The 15378-nt window shown below is 40.8% G+C and overlaps 1 pseudogene; it reads right to left on the bottom strand.

Moving 5' to 3' along the window:
• Window positions 1-12341: 12341 nt before the first annotated feature.
• On the bottom strand, window positions 12342-12456 carry LOC136153111 (U6 spliceosomal RNA; annotated as a pseudogene).
• Between the last annotated feature and the right edge of the window lie 2922 nt (window positions 12457-15378).

Below are 15378 nucleotides of genomic sequence, written 5' to 3'. Positions count from 1 at the left end.
TTAAGCAGAGAGATAAGAAGTCTTAAAACTAGTTGAAACAAAATGTTAAAGATCAAAAATTCTGTAACAGAAATGAAGAATGTCTTCTGATATCACTAGTGGACTGAATATGGCTGAGGAAAGAATCTCTAAGCTTAAGGATATGATGTTAAAAACTTCCAAAAGAGAAAAGAGAAAAAAAAAAAAAAGGCTGAAAAAACAGGGCAGAGTATCCAAAAACAGGTATAACTACCAAAGGCGTTACAGACACACAATGGGAATCTTGGAAGGAGAAGAGAGACAGGAAAAGAAGAAATATTTCAAGCAATAAGGGCTCAGAATTTTCCCAAATTAACATTAGACATGAAAGCACAGATCTAGAAATCTCAGAGAACACTAAGCAGGATAAATGAAAAATAAATACAGAAACGAAAAGAACACATGTGGGTATATCGTATTCAAATTTAAAAAACCAAGCATAAAGAAAAATTCTTAAAAGAAACAGTTATGTATAGAGGAGCAAAGATAGCAATTACATTCAACTTCTCTACAGAAACCATGTAAGCAAGAAGAGAATAGGGTGAAATATTTGAAATGTCAATAGAAAAAAACTTCCAACTTAGAATTCTGTACTCTGTGAAGTTATCCTTCAAAAGTGAAGGAGAAATAAAGACTTTCTCAGAAAAACAAAAACTAAGGGAATTTGTTGCCTGTAGACCTGCCTTGCAAGAAAATGTTCAGAAGTTTTTAGAGAAGGAAATGGATTTTGATTAAAAACTCAGATTTACAAAAAGAAAGAAAGAGCACCAGATAATAAATGAAAGTAAAATAAAAACATCTATTTTTCTTATTATTAGCTTATATAACAGTTCATTCAAAATAATAATAGCAATAATATGTTCAGTTATGAATGTTTATACATATGTAAGCATATATACACAAGCATACATATATACATATGTTTGTGAGTATTCATTATGAAAAAAGCTCAATATTTTTTTAAAAAGTGTTAGTTGCTCAGTCACATCTGACTCTTTGCGACCCCATGGACTGTAGCCCGCCAGGCTTCTCTGTCCTTGGAATTCTCCAGGCAAGAATACTGGAGTGGGCTGCCATTCCCTTGCCATTCCCATTCCAAGGGATCTCCCCAACCCAGGGATTGAACCCGGGTCTCCGTCATTGCAGGAAGATTCTTTACTGTCCGAGCCACCAACGGAAGCCCCTGTATAGGTTTATGTATGCTTATATATAAATCAAATGAATGACACCAGTGATATAAGGAATAGGAGGGAGGAATTAAGAACATTCTGTTATTATACATACCAAAAAGGCAGAAAAATAGTAAAAGCACCCAATTAATCCGAGAGAAACCATGTAAGCAAGAACAAGGAAATAAACAATCAGATAGAACAAGTTGAAAACAAACATAAGATGGTTAAGTGTAAACCCATCTGGTGTTAGTTTTAACGCACAGTTGCGAATTCTCTGACGTCTACTCCATCGAATGTTGGAGTCTGTCTCTCCTCCCTTGAATCTGGGTAGGCTTATAAACACTTTCATCAAGGTGACTTCTGAGGCTAGGTCTAAAATGTCACACAACTTCGGCCTTGATCACTGAAAACACTCACTTTTGAAACCCTGAACCACTATGTAAAAATTTTAACTACCTTGAAGCTGACATACTAAATCTGTGGCTTAGCCATAAAATGGAATGCTACTCAGTAATATAAACCACTGATGAACCAGTAATACACACAAAAAATATGATTGAAACTTAAAAATATTTGCTGAGTGGAAAAAACCTCACACAAGACCATGTTCTGCATGACTCCGTTATAGGGAAAACTAATCTAAGAGAGAAAAAACGAGAACTATAGTTGACTCTGGTGGGTGGGAGTTGGCAGAGATTGACTGGGAAGGGCAAGAAACAGCTTCCTGAACCTGAAGGTACTGTTCAAAAGAGGTTTGGGTATTACAAGTTTATGAATGATCAACATCATCATATATACTTAAGATAGATTAAGATTTGTTCTGTGCATTTTATATCAAAACAAAAAGCTGCAAACAAATACTGAACTCTCCTTAACGTTATGCATACTGAAATATTTATAGGGAAAAAAACCTGATGTCTGCAAGTTGCAATGCAATAAAGAAAAGATGCATTCATGGATGGATAGAGGGAGAAACAGATGACCAGATACATGAAAAAGCAAATTTAGTTAAATGTTAGTAGTAGACTCTAGGTGAAGGGTGTCTAAGTGTTTACTGTCAATTTTATCAACTATACTGTAATTTGGAATTTTTCACATTAAAATATTGGAAAATTCCCCCCACCCCAAAAAAGAGGAGAAATTTTTTTAGAAAAAAGGGAGGGGGGCTGGGGCAGGCAGGGAATGGGTAATTAGGCAGTTGCTCCTTCTCCTTAGAAGATTGCTACTTCTGCAGAAGAAACTGCTTCTATAAAAACTGATTATACAAAGATCCCAGTAGAATAGAGTTCTACAGGATATCTATATTAAGTGGGCTTCAGATCCCTCCAGAATAGCTCGGAAATGCCCAGGTTCCTGAAGTTGTAGGAGATTTCCTTGCCTGAATTTGCCATGGCTCCTTCATGGCTGGTGGTCTGTCTGGGATTGAGCTAGGGATCCCCAAATGCAGCAAGCATTGCTTCCAAAGGTGCTCAGACTGAGAGATCTATTGAGACGACAAGGTTTCCAGATGGACATCTCGAAGCATCCATTATTCTAGTACAAAGAATATTGCCTATATGGCCAAGAAAAAGGATACAAAGGGGTAAAAAGTCCCCTGTGCTATCAACTCCAGGAAGGCAGAATCCAATTTATCTTGCTCACCATTTTATCTCCAGCATTTTAGTACAGTGTCTAGCACAAAGTAAAAACATATTAATCAATGAATTAAATGATGGTCCGTCCTATTGAAAATCTTGGAGCAAATTTCAAAATAAATGATTCACACATTTCAACTGTCCTCTTTACCCAGCATCAGTGGAAACAACTTCCAGCAAGAAGCATAAAGTATAAAATTGATAAAGTATAGAATTATGTATCTTTGTCAAAATGGTTAATATGTTTTTCCAGTGAGAGAACAAACAAAATGACAATTCCTACTCTTACTGTATTTATTAAGCAGGTACTATAAAGCTAGGGAATATGTTAAGCACCTTACCTTGTTGCCAATACTTGCAGTGATCCTAAAAGGTAACTGTGGGATGAGAAAACCAGTGCTTAGCTAATTTACCAAACGATATACTGCGAGCGAGACCCAAAGAATTCGAATGTATGCTGCCTGACTCCAAAGGTTATTTACAACACATCACAGTGTAAGGTATGCATGCTCTATACTGAATAACACATAAATAAATGTAGATGATCATCTAGCTGGGTTGCTTTTCACCATGTGCATATATGGAGAATCTACTCTTGGCAAACACCTACTGTAGAACATGGGTGGGTGTGTGTCTGTGTGTGTGTCTGTGTGTGTGTGTGTGTCTGTGTGTGTGCGTGCGCAATGACTGCCTAAACAATTAAAAGAAGGAAGGAAGCACATCCTCCCTGGCCTTTGGCCTCTCCCTTCCTCACCCTCTAGTAAATATAAATCTGTCCAAACCAGAAAGCTTTTCCTAACTCTAGTAGAAATAGTTGTCCTAGCATTATTATTCTCCACCCAACACAGCTTTTTAAGTTTTTTTTAAATATCTTTTCTCATGAAAGGATGCTCCTGGGGGTTTGTTGTGTCCTCGTGCCCTCAGTGGACACTCCAGAGCTCTGTTCCTCTCTCCAGTGAGGATCTGTTTGAACACTGAACAAGAATATCACACATACGGGGACGCAGGAACCATCGACCTGGGGAAGAACTCACACTGCAGAGAATCAAGTCGTACTTAAATTTTGTCTTCGGTGAAATCCACCACTCCTGGTCAGGGGTCACAAAGAGTCAAACACAACTAAGTGACTAACACGCACACACCACATAGAAAATAATGTACGAAAGAAGGAATTGAAAACAGAAGAAATGAATGCATAAAGCAGTAAACAAAAAGTTGATAATGTTATTAAATCTAAAAATAATACTGAGCAGATGCAAATGAGAAAAGGATACTTATGACTGGTTCTTATAGCCAAAGTCTGTTTATATAAAGTCCCAAGACAGGCAAACTAAAATTATATTGTTTTACAACATATACATACTTATTAAAACTGTAAAAAATGAGAAACTATTAAAAATAGTTTTTATTGGCACATAGTTGATTCACAATGTTGTGTTAGTTTCAACTGTACAGCAAAATAAATCAATTATATATATACATATGCCTACATTTTTTTAGATTCTTTTTCCATATAGGCCTTTACAGACTACTGAGTAGAGTTCTCTGTGCTATATAGTAGGTCCTTACTAGTTATCTATTTTGTATATAGTAGTATGTATTTATACTTCAACAGTACATGAACTGTGAACTTCCAGATGTTCAAGCTGGATTTAGAAAAGGCAGAGGAACCAGAGATCAAGTTGCCAACATCCACTGGACCATCAAAAAAGCAAGAGAGTTCCAGAAAAACATCTATTTCTGCTTTATTGACTACGCCAAAACCTTCGACTGTGTGGATCACAACAAACTGTGGAAAATTCTGAAAGAGATGGGAATACCAGACCACCTGTCCTGTCTCCTGAGAAATCTGTATGCAGGTCAAGAAGCAACAGTTAGAACTGGACATGGAACAACAGACTGGTTCCAAATCGGGAAAGGAGTATGTTAAGGCTGTATATTGTCACCCTGCTTATTTAACTTATATGCAGAGTACATCATGAGAAATGCTGGGCTGGAAGAAGCACAAGCTGAAATTAAGACTGCCAGGAGAAATATCAATAATCTCAGATATGCAGATGACATCACCCTTATGGCAGAAAGGGAAGAGGAACTAAAGACCCTCTTGATGAAAGTGAAAGAGGAGAGTGGAAAAGTTGGCTTAAAACTCAACATTCAGAAAACTAAGGATCATGGCATCTGGTCCCGTCACTTCATAGCAAATAGATGGAGAAACAATGGAAACAGGGACACACTTTATTCTTGGGGGCTCCAAAATCATTGCAGATGATGACTGTAGCCATGAAATTAAAAGAGGCTTACCCCTTGGAAGAAAATTTATGACCAACCTAGACAGCATATTAAAAAGCAGAGACATTACTTTGCTAACAAAGATCCGTCTAGTCAAAGCTATGATTTTTCCAGTAGTCATGTATGGATGTGAGAGTTAGACTATAAAGTAAGCTGAGTGCTAAAGAATTGATACTTCTGAGCTGTGATCTTGGAGAAGAATCGAGTCCCTTGGACTGCAAGGAGATCCAACCAGTCCATCCTAAAGGAGATCAGTCCTGAATATTCATTGGAAGGACTGATGCTGAAGCTGTAATTTCAATACTTTGGCCACCTGATGCAAAGAACTGACTCATTTGAAAAAACTCTGATGCTGGGAAAGATTGAAGGCGGGAGGAGAAGGGGAGGACAGAGGATGAGATGGTTGGATGGCATCACCGACTCAATGGACATGGGTTTGAGTAAGCTCTGGGAGTTGGTGATGCATAGGGAGGCCTGGCGTGCTGCGAATCATGGGGTCGCCAATAGAACAAGACTGAGGGACTGAACTGACTGATTGAGTGTCTATGTATCAATCTGAAGCTTCCAGTTTAACTCTCCTCACCCTTACATCCTGATAACAATAAATTTGTTTTCTGCGTCTGTAACTCTAAGAGATTTTTTTGTTACTGAAACTTAGATAGTGACTAATTCTGATGAGGGAGTAGGGGGACTTGATTTGGGAGGGTTGTGAAATGGTTTCTGGAACACTGGTTTAAAAATTCAATTTCTTGAATTAACTCATTGTTCTCAGAAGTGAATCTCTTTTGGAATTTGGTTATCAAGATGGATAGTGACATTATAATTATTATTTTAACTTTACATATAAATCTTTTGCACTATTCTGAACTATGATTTATCTCATGTTAAAAATACTAATTTTAGAGAATTTAAGTTCTAATTAATATGAAGATGGAAACTGGGACAGTATAAAATTAGTGCATTCTAAATTCCTGTGTTATTTAAGAAGAAACTAGAAATATGGATTAAGTTTTGCTTTGTTCAAAACAGGTAGATTTTCTTACAGAACACTGTTTTTAAATATATCTTTTACATTAAAAATATTTTAATGTTTTCTAATTTTAAAAATAATATTACCTTTTAAGCAGTGTACAATAAAGCTCAGGTAGGATATATAGCTTTCTCAATGCTTTAAAATCTGATGAGATTTTACATTTGTAAAATTAGTTTATTTTGCATATTTCATAATGTAATTTATATTATATTTTGGAAACTTTATTTCCCCCAAAAGAGATTAAATCATTAAGGGCTGAGTATTCATTATGAATAAAGTTTAATATTTTGAAAAAATAAGTGAATTGAAGTGTAATGGCTCAGTCATGTCCAACTCTGCAACCTCATGGACTGTAGCCCACCAGATTCCTCTGTCCATGGAATTCTTCTGGCAAGAAGACTGGAGTGGGTAGCCATTCCCTTCCCCAGTGGATCTTGTCAACCCAGGGATCGAACTCAGGTCTCCTGCATTGCAGGCAGATTCTTTTTTTATTTTTTTTATTAGTTGGAGGCTAACTACTTTACAATATGTAGTGGCCCCTGTCACACATCGACATGAATCAGCCATGGATTTACATGTATTCCTCATCCCGATCCCCCCTCCCACCTCCCTCTCTACCCGATCCCTCTGGGTCTTCCCAGTACACTAGGCCCGAGCACTTGTCTCATGCGTTGCAGGCAGATTCTTCACGCTATAAATTAAGCTTTTATAAGTCTCCTGCTATGGAACGGGAGTCAGAATACCCCAGCTTTCTGTGTGATCTTAAGGAAGTTACTTTAACTCTCTGGATGCTAGTTTCCCACGTGTGAAAAGGAAAAGATGATCTCCAGAACACTTCCAGTAATGTGTTTCTAAAGCATTTAGTTGTTTCCGAAAGTTTACTGTTACAAAGGAGGCTGCCAGTAACATTTTTGTGCAAATAACCTTCTACTTTTGTTTAGTTCAGATTAATTCCTCAGTATAAATCCCCAGGAACAGGATTAGTACATATAAATATGTTTAAAACTTTTGATACAACAGACCAGATACATTCTCTAAGTTGCTTTCCTAAGGCATTGTACCACTCATAGCAGTTGATAAATTGGCAGTAGTTAATAAAGGCTTTAAAAATGTTCTTAATCTTAAATCTACCACTCCACCTCTAGGAATAGATCTCTAAGAGAAAGAAAAGACAGTTATGTTTATTAAACTAATACTTATGATTTTAAAAACTTGAGAAAAAACGAAACTCAAGAACAGAATACTGAATTTTATACATTTAACAATGGAAGACTGTGACTATCAAAAATCAAGATTTAGAAGAGTATTTACTAACATGGGGAAATGTTCATAGTATATATTTAGTGAAAAAGCAGACTTACAAATGCCATGCATATTTTTATACAATTATATACTTACATATCTAGTGTAAGTATGACAATAAGTATGTCAATGTATGACATACATTGTTATCTAAAATATACACACACACATAAATATAAAATATGTTTTTGTGTTACTATTTGGTTTCTAATCATATATATTCTAAATATACACATATATGCTAAATATATATAACATATATTTAAAACGTGTTTGTATGTGTTTACTTGCTCAGTTGTGTGCAACACTGTGACCCCATGGACTGTAGGCCGCCAGGCTTCTCTGACCATGAGATTTTCCAGGCAAGAATACTGGAGTGGGTTGCCGTTTTCTTCTCCAGGGGATCTGCCCAACCCAGGGATTGAACTTGCATCTCCTGTGTCTCCTCACTGCCACCAGGGAAGCTCATATTTAAAACATATGATTAAAACCAAATTATAATAATGTTATTAGGTAGAGAGTAATGTGATTTTAATTTCCTGAATTTTAAAAATTTTGTATAGAAAACATATATTAGTTTTGTGACTTGAAGAAAAAAGAAAAGTAGTAAGAGACTTCATGTTGGCCCAGTGGTTAAGAATCTGCCTTCCAATGCAGGGGATGCAGGTTTGATTCCTGGTTGAGGAACTAAGATCTCACAAGCTGAAACAAAGACGCAGTGTAGCCAAATAAATAAATATTTTTTTAAAGCAGTAAGATGTAAAATGAAACCAAACAAGTCACTGCAGTTCACCTCATCATTCACAGTGAATGGTCTCCTTCATCCAGACTTTATTTTTCTTCATAACAGTTTATTCAGGCACATGGTCTTGTGCTTTATGGCAAAGCCATGGGTGTTGGCCATCTTACTTTTGGTTCCCAGGGCTTCCTGATAGATCTAAAGGAGAGCCCCAACCTCCTTGCCAGTGACTGACTCAGAAATGACTGACTCTGACAAATGAGCCATCAGGTGAAGTCCAAGGTGTGAGTAGGGATCATTTGCTTGCTTCTGAGAGAGAGCCCAAGGAGGAGATGGTTTTTCCTTTACTTCTCTCACTGTGGTCTAGACCAACCACAGCCATCTTGCAGATCTTTGCAACTTCGGCCAAAGATCAGAAACCAGAGAGATGGAAATAACCTGGGTGTCAGGTGGCAGCGCAGAGCTGCTGAAGCCAGTTCTACATCCAGGCTTGCTGTTACGTAAGCTAATACATTTTATTATTGTTTAAATCAGTGTTTCTTAATTTTCACTGTGTAACAGAATCTCTAGGGAGTTTAGAAACTACTGATCCCCAGGTTATTCCAAGGTTAAGTCAAGGTCTTCAGGGGCAAACCCATCTGAGTCAGGGTTTTCTATTCATTACACCTGAAAGCATTTTGATGGATGAAGACACCTCTGCAGACACCTCCACTGCTGTTTTCCTTAAACCTTCAAGTCAGGGATTTGCTTTGGTATTTTCTCACATCAGTTCCTCCTGGCTGGGCTGAGCTTTTTGCCTCTAAAGTGCCCCATGACTAACGTCTATTTCTTGCGGACCTACCAAACCCATCCAACGCCTGTTCCATGTGACTTTCCATATTTGTAACATGTTAAGGATCAAGGATGTAGATTAATCTACTCAGGCATTCCATAAAAGTGTTTATGTTTTCAAAAAATATTTTGTGAAGACTGGGCTTCCCATGTGGCACTAGTGGTAAAGAACCTGCCTGCCAAAGCAGCAGACGTAAAAGACACAGTTTTGATCCCTGGATGGAGAAGATCCCACGGAGAAGGGCATGGCAACCCACTCCAGTATTCTTGCCTGGAGAATCCCATGGACAGAGGAGCCTGGTGGGCCACAGCCTGTGGGGTCACAAACAGTCAGACATGACTGAAACAACAGCCCGCACACACCTTTAACACGGTAGTTACATGACATTTTACCAAATGTTGAGTTTAACTATCAAGTGAATATGATATTTGAATATCTTCTGTTTTGGTACATTGGTTGGTTCCACAATGGTTGGTACATTGTGGAAGGTATAGGATGCTAGAATCTTCATATATTCTATTTTTATAAATTGCCAGTAAGCCTCAAAAATACTTTTCATGCAAGTACATTCATAAAATCAATCTTAGCAAGAAAACTGTTATAAATAGTACCTGCTTAAACAAGGTCTTAAAGATGAAGTCTTTCAGAGCATCAATTCTCAATGCGGACCATCAAAAGCACCGTGTCTGAACAGTTGGTGGGTTCAATGGAGAGGGTATGTATCATGACATACATCGTGGAAAAAAAAAAAATCAGAGAGTCATAAATAAGAATGACAACTTTCAAACCGACCGACTAGGCAAACTCGTCTCAGGAGGGCCAACCCTGCACCTTTCAGGGACTAACACTTCATAGGGATGGCTGTACAGTCAACACAAGCTGTGGGCTGCCAATGGGCTTCCCAGGTGGTGCAGAGGTAACGACTCTGCCTGACAATGCAGAAGACGCGGGAGACGTGGGTTTCATTTCTGGTTTGGGAAGATCCCCTGGACTAGGAAATGGCCACCCACTCCAGTATTCTTGCCTGAAGGATTCCATGGACAGAGGAACGCGACAGACTGCAGTCCACGGGGTCGACGCGTCGGACACAACTGAGCATGCGCGGCTGCGCACGCACGGCTACGCACGGCTGCGCACGCACGGACGCCTGTGGGCTGCCAATAAAACATGGCACGCTTGCCCCACAAGATGGCGGGAGCCCTGTGGGGCCCAGGCCGACCCACCACGCTACTGATGGTTTTCATGCCGTTAAACAGCAAGGAAGTTAATAATTGTAGTGGGTTATCTCAACACTCCCTGCTGCTTTTAGTGCTTAACTCAAATGTGATGTTCATCAGCCTTTGCTAGTAGCAAGAGGCAAAGCTTTATCAGAAAATGTGAAGATCACTTTGCTATTATTATTTCGCCCTGGGGCAAGGCTACCCTAAATGCCCCCACATGGCTCCTGGTGGGATGTTATCTCCTGAAACCTCTGGAAATGAGTACGACGGCATTTAGATTTCCGTCCATGCCTGCTCCACTCCACCCCCACACACTCTTTTTAAAAAAATTAATACTGGGCTTACTGAAGTCACACAAATGGCAATTGATAAGATATGGAGTAGTAGTGTTTGTGTTTCCGCATAGCCTGGCTGACCTGGTCACTCCACTCCAGTCCCACCTGGTTCTTGCGGACCACAGAGCCACTTACTTTCTTGTCATCCTAAGTCTCTTGCACAAACTCCTGTCATCTGGTGCATTAAATGCTCAAAGCAGTCATACTGTCCTCCTCTGTGGACTTAGCATTTTACATACGGTGCAGAGTTTGAGGGAGACCATGGCTTAAGAACCCCAGCAGCTTGGGAAGGTCGGTCGTGAGTGGAGACTTTTAATTAAGTGCCTGGTGGGAGACTCTCTCGTCATTTAAGAGAGATTGACAAAGCTTCCACTTAGAGTGAATCAGTTTCTAGGAATCTGCCATCACAAGTTAGTGGACAGAAGATCCAGCCAGCATCTTAAAGAGAGCAGTGACATCAATAAGCCATCACATCACAACCTGCTTTACAGGGAATGCACATTGGATTCTCAGATCAGACATCATCAGTATTCAAATATTTCTGACTGGAAGCTGCATAGAGGAGACCAGAAGAGAAACAGAATGTCACTTCAGAAATTGTCATCTGCCACCCAGCCAACCCTTAAACATCTTATCCTGCCCAGGCACACAGACTCTGGAGAGCCTGACAGTTGGAGTGCTAGTTAGCTAATTCAAAGGAAAGAGGCTTTCCTAGATTCTGCTTAAATATCCAAAATCTTAACTTGCAATGATTTCCCCAGCATCCCACCTGAAAAACAGCTTATTTGCAAAAAAAAAAAAACCAAAAAAAAAAAAAAAACCCTGTAGCTATAAAATATGAAGCTACTCAAAGAAATAATTACCAGTGTTTTCACTGATTGCTTTGTTCTTACATCGTCTTAAAAAGTTCCCAAATAACATAAACTATGACTTTTTTTGAGCCCCAAATGAGTTTCTGAAGATCAGGCTAAATCAGGCTGACAAAGCAGGGAGTGGAGAAGAGGATACTGTTATGGGCTCCACAACATATTTTTTTTTAATTTATTTATTTTAATTGGAGGCTAATTACTTTACAATATTGTGGTGGTTTTTGCCATACATTCCGGAGAAGGCAGTGGCACCCCACTCCAGTACTCTTGCCTGGAAAATCCCATGGACGGAGGAGCCTGGTGGGCTGCAGTCCATGGGGTCGCTAAGAGTCGGACACGACTGAGCGACTTCACTTTCATTTTTCACTTTCATGCATTGGAGAAGGAAATGGCAACCCACTCCAGTGTTCTTGCCTGGAGAATCCCAGGGACAGGGGAGCCTGGTGGGCTGCCGTCTATGGGGTCGCACAGAGTCAGACACGACTGAAGCGACTTAGCAGCAGCAGCAGCAGTTGCCGTACATTCACATGAGTCAGCCATGGGTGTACACGTGTTCCCCATCCTGAACCCCCTCCCACCTCCCTTCCCATCCTATCCCTCAGGGTCATCCCAGTGCACCAGCCCCAAGCACCCTGTCTCATGTATGGAACCTGGACCGGCGATCTGTTTCATATATGATAATACACATGTTTCAATGCTATTCTCTCAAATCATCCCACCCTCGCCTTCTCCCACAGAGTCCAAAAGTCTGTTCTTTACATCTGTGTCTCTTTTGCTGTCTTGCATATAGGGTCATCGTTACCATCTTTCTAAATTCCATATATATGCGTTAGTATACTGTATTGGTGTTTTTCTTTCTGACTTACTTCACTCTGTATAATAGGCTCCAGTTTCATCCAAAAATATGGATTGCTTCATGAATTTGAATGTCATCCTTGTGCAGGGGCCATACTCATCTTCTCTGTATCCTTCCAATTTTAGTATATGTGTATATGTGCTGCTGAAGTGAGCACTCTACAACATATTTTTGTAATACATCTTATTTTGGGTTGGTCTTGATACCAACTGGAGTCTGAGGAATGGCAAATTTCTCCACAAGCCTAGTGGAAGATGTTTCTAATGTGTCCTAAAATATTTACTATGAGTTTCCACACTTGAATCAGCTTCTGAGATTAAAACCCAAACCCACTGTTTCTTCCTAACTGTACAGTTCTGTACAAATCTGTGAACCTGCCAAAACTTCTATTTCCTCATCTGTGAACTGGTGATAATAGGCTCATAGGCTTGTCATGAAAACTATATTTTTATAAACTGCTTTTTACCCAGCCTAGCACAAACTAAGTTCCTAATAATTTACTGATTAATATTGTTTCTGTTATTTCCATGAAATCAATGGAGGCCATGAGGAGGTGCCATTGGTATTTGAGGGGAGGGCCATTTAGTAGCTACTTGCCCAGAAATGAGACTTTGAATCTCCTTCCGACAGATGCAGCTTTATTTCTTTAGCAGAAGGGAATTTATTTTTTTTTAACATTTATTTTTGTTTATTTATTTGACTGTGGCAGGTCTTGGTTGTGATACATGAACCTTTAGTTACAGCGTGTGGGATCTAGTTCCCTGACCAGGGATGGACTCTGGGCCCCCTGCCTTGGGAGCATGGAGTCTTAGCCATTGGACCACCAAGAAGCGCCCAGATTCAGCTTTAATGGCCTTGCCAGGCATCCACAGCGGCCATGCTGGAGGGCACTCAAACTTCACCAAGATCACCTGGCAACCTCATGCCACAGTACCGAAGGCTGTGTTAGCGGGAGACGCTGAGTGAGCTGGCTGCCACACGGGACAGGGATGGGACTTCAAAGCCTCTCTCAAAGACTCTCACCCTGCCAATATTAGGGAAACAAATTGGTCCTTGGTGGCCGTGGCTTCCCAACATCCTTCCTCCTCAGGGGCTTTGTGGTTGCTGAAGCTGCGGAAACCTCGGCCTCTTGACCCATTATCTGTCACCATTCTAATGATCCCACAGGGAAAGATACCTGCCCTCAGTCCCCCGGGACAGACTCACATTCATTTATGAGCCAGCAGAGCACCCCTTCCTCACAACTTAATATGTTTAACAGCTAATTGCATCTGTGTAGATTTACACTTTATATTGTGCAGCTTTATGGAAACGAACCCCGGGCTTCCTCAGATTCCCCTAAACAGCTCCTTATCTTGGAGAGTGAGATCCTTATCAGGGCCATATGTTAGAGGGCCTGGGCTGCTTCCAAATGACCCCAAGAGAGTCTGGGGCCTCATCAGGCTCCAGAGGCCTGAACAGAGTTGCAACCTGAACCGGCTCAGAGCCCCAAGCCAAGCGAGGAGCTTCTTCCCTGCCTTCTGCCCCCCATAAACCTGTCGAAGGCCAGTCAGGGCCGGGGTGGCCCCCATCAGCTCCTCTCCGCAGGTGATTTCCTGTGTGAGCACCTCATGCGCAATCACAGTGAAGCCTCTGGCCGTCCCGGGGTGCTGTGGAAGCAGTAACACATGGCGTTTTAACTCACTCAGGAGCTAACCCCTCTAACCCGTGAGAAAACCAGGTAACACTAATGGCTTCCTTTTGCCAACATGGCAAGATGGGCTCCAGCTGGAGAACCGACTTGTTTCACACACAGTTATCACAAGTCTTGGGAGATTCCTGGCCTTGGCAGACACTAAAAACGCTCCTTCCCCTGGGTTATAACAATTCAGTGAGAGATCTCGTCTTAAGGAACTCCTGCGGGAGGGGGGTCGGCAGAGCGCAAAGAGCAGGAAATGTCTCCCAGTGAGAGGAGCCTGGAGCCAGAGAGGCCCTGCTGGAGTTTTCCAGCCTGTGACTCATGGGGCTGCTTCCCTACTTGACCTGGCCTGGACTCCTGCTCCTCGGCCACTGTGTCTCAGTGCCTCTTCCTGTCTCCATTCCGCCCAGGCCCTCGAACAAAGCAGAAGTCTGGAATCCACAGCAAGGACTGAAGTGTTGTGTATACAGTTGGGCGTCATCTGTGGAAGTAGCTCTTTTGAAAACAGAAAATAACTTCCCTACCCTGAGAAGAACTTACTGAGCTCTTAGAAGTGTCTACTTTAACAATTGGAGACTGAAACCTTGATTATCATCTCTTGAAAAAAGAAGACCTAGTACATTCTTTTTCATTGATTCATAGTAATAAGGAAGGCACTTGTCAAGTACTTAGGTGCCAGACACTGTACTAAATGCTTTACATCTATTACTTAATACTCACCACAACCTTTTGAGGTCTGTACTATTGTTATCTCCATTGCACAATTGAGGAAATGGAGGCTCAGAGAGCCTTGTACATGTACTTTGTACATGATCACTTAGCTGCTACATGGTGGAGCCGGGATCCAAACACGGGTCTGTCTTAATCAAGCACTCAGCTTCTTTGTCTCTAATATTCTGGGCAGAAAGGGAACTTGGGGACCAGCTGAGTCCACTGGAACTCTGATCTCAACTCTTGTAACTCCTTAACTGCTCTCCAACAACCTCACAGAACAGTCTCTACTTACTACAGGGACGGCAGACCCTGGGATGCACAAAGGAAAGAGCATTGGGCATCAGATGACCCAGGGTCTGCCTTTCTCGTGGTTTGTATCCATTGGTCTAATCACCATTTGGAAACACAGAAGAAAGTCAGAATATTCTCCATGGATACCTCTTCATGTATGAAAAGAGGGCCCTTGCTTAGTCCCTTACATCTTCCCCAGTCTAACTAGTTCCAGTTTGCCAACCATTCTGTGTGTAAGGCTGTAGCGGGCACCCTCCTCTGGGTATCAGGCAACCTGTTAACTCTTAAGTGTGGTTACAAGAATGGAGAGTTAGAATTAAGTTGGTCTAATCAGCTTGGAGACAGTGGGAACCCTCCCTTCTTTATCTCCCCACACTCACCTAGTTATACAACTTA

The sequence above is a fragment of the Muntiacus reevesi genome, chromosome 22 (assembly GCF_963930625.1).
Source record: "Muntiacus reevesi chromosome 22, mMunRee1.1, whole genome shotgun sequence".
Taxonomy (NCBI): Eukaryota; Metazoa; Chordata; class Mammalia; order Artiodactyla; family Cervidae; genus Muntiacus; species Muntiacus reevesi.
Note: the sequence above shows the minus strand (reverse complement) of the source record. Positions and strands in the feature narration are given on the sequence as shown.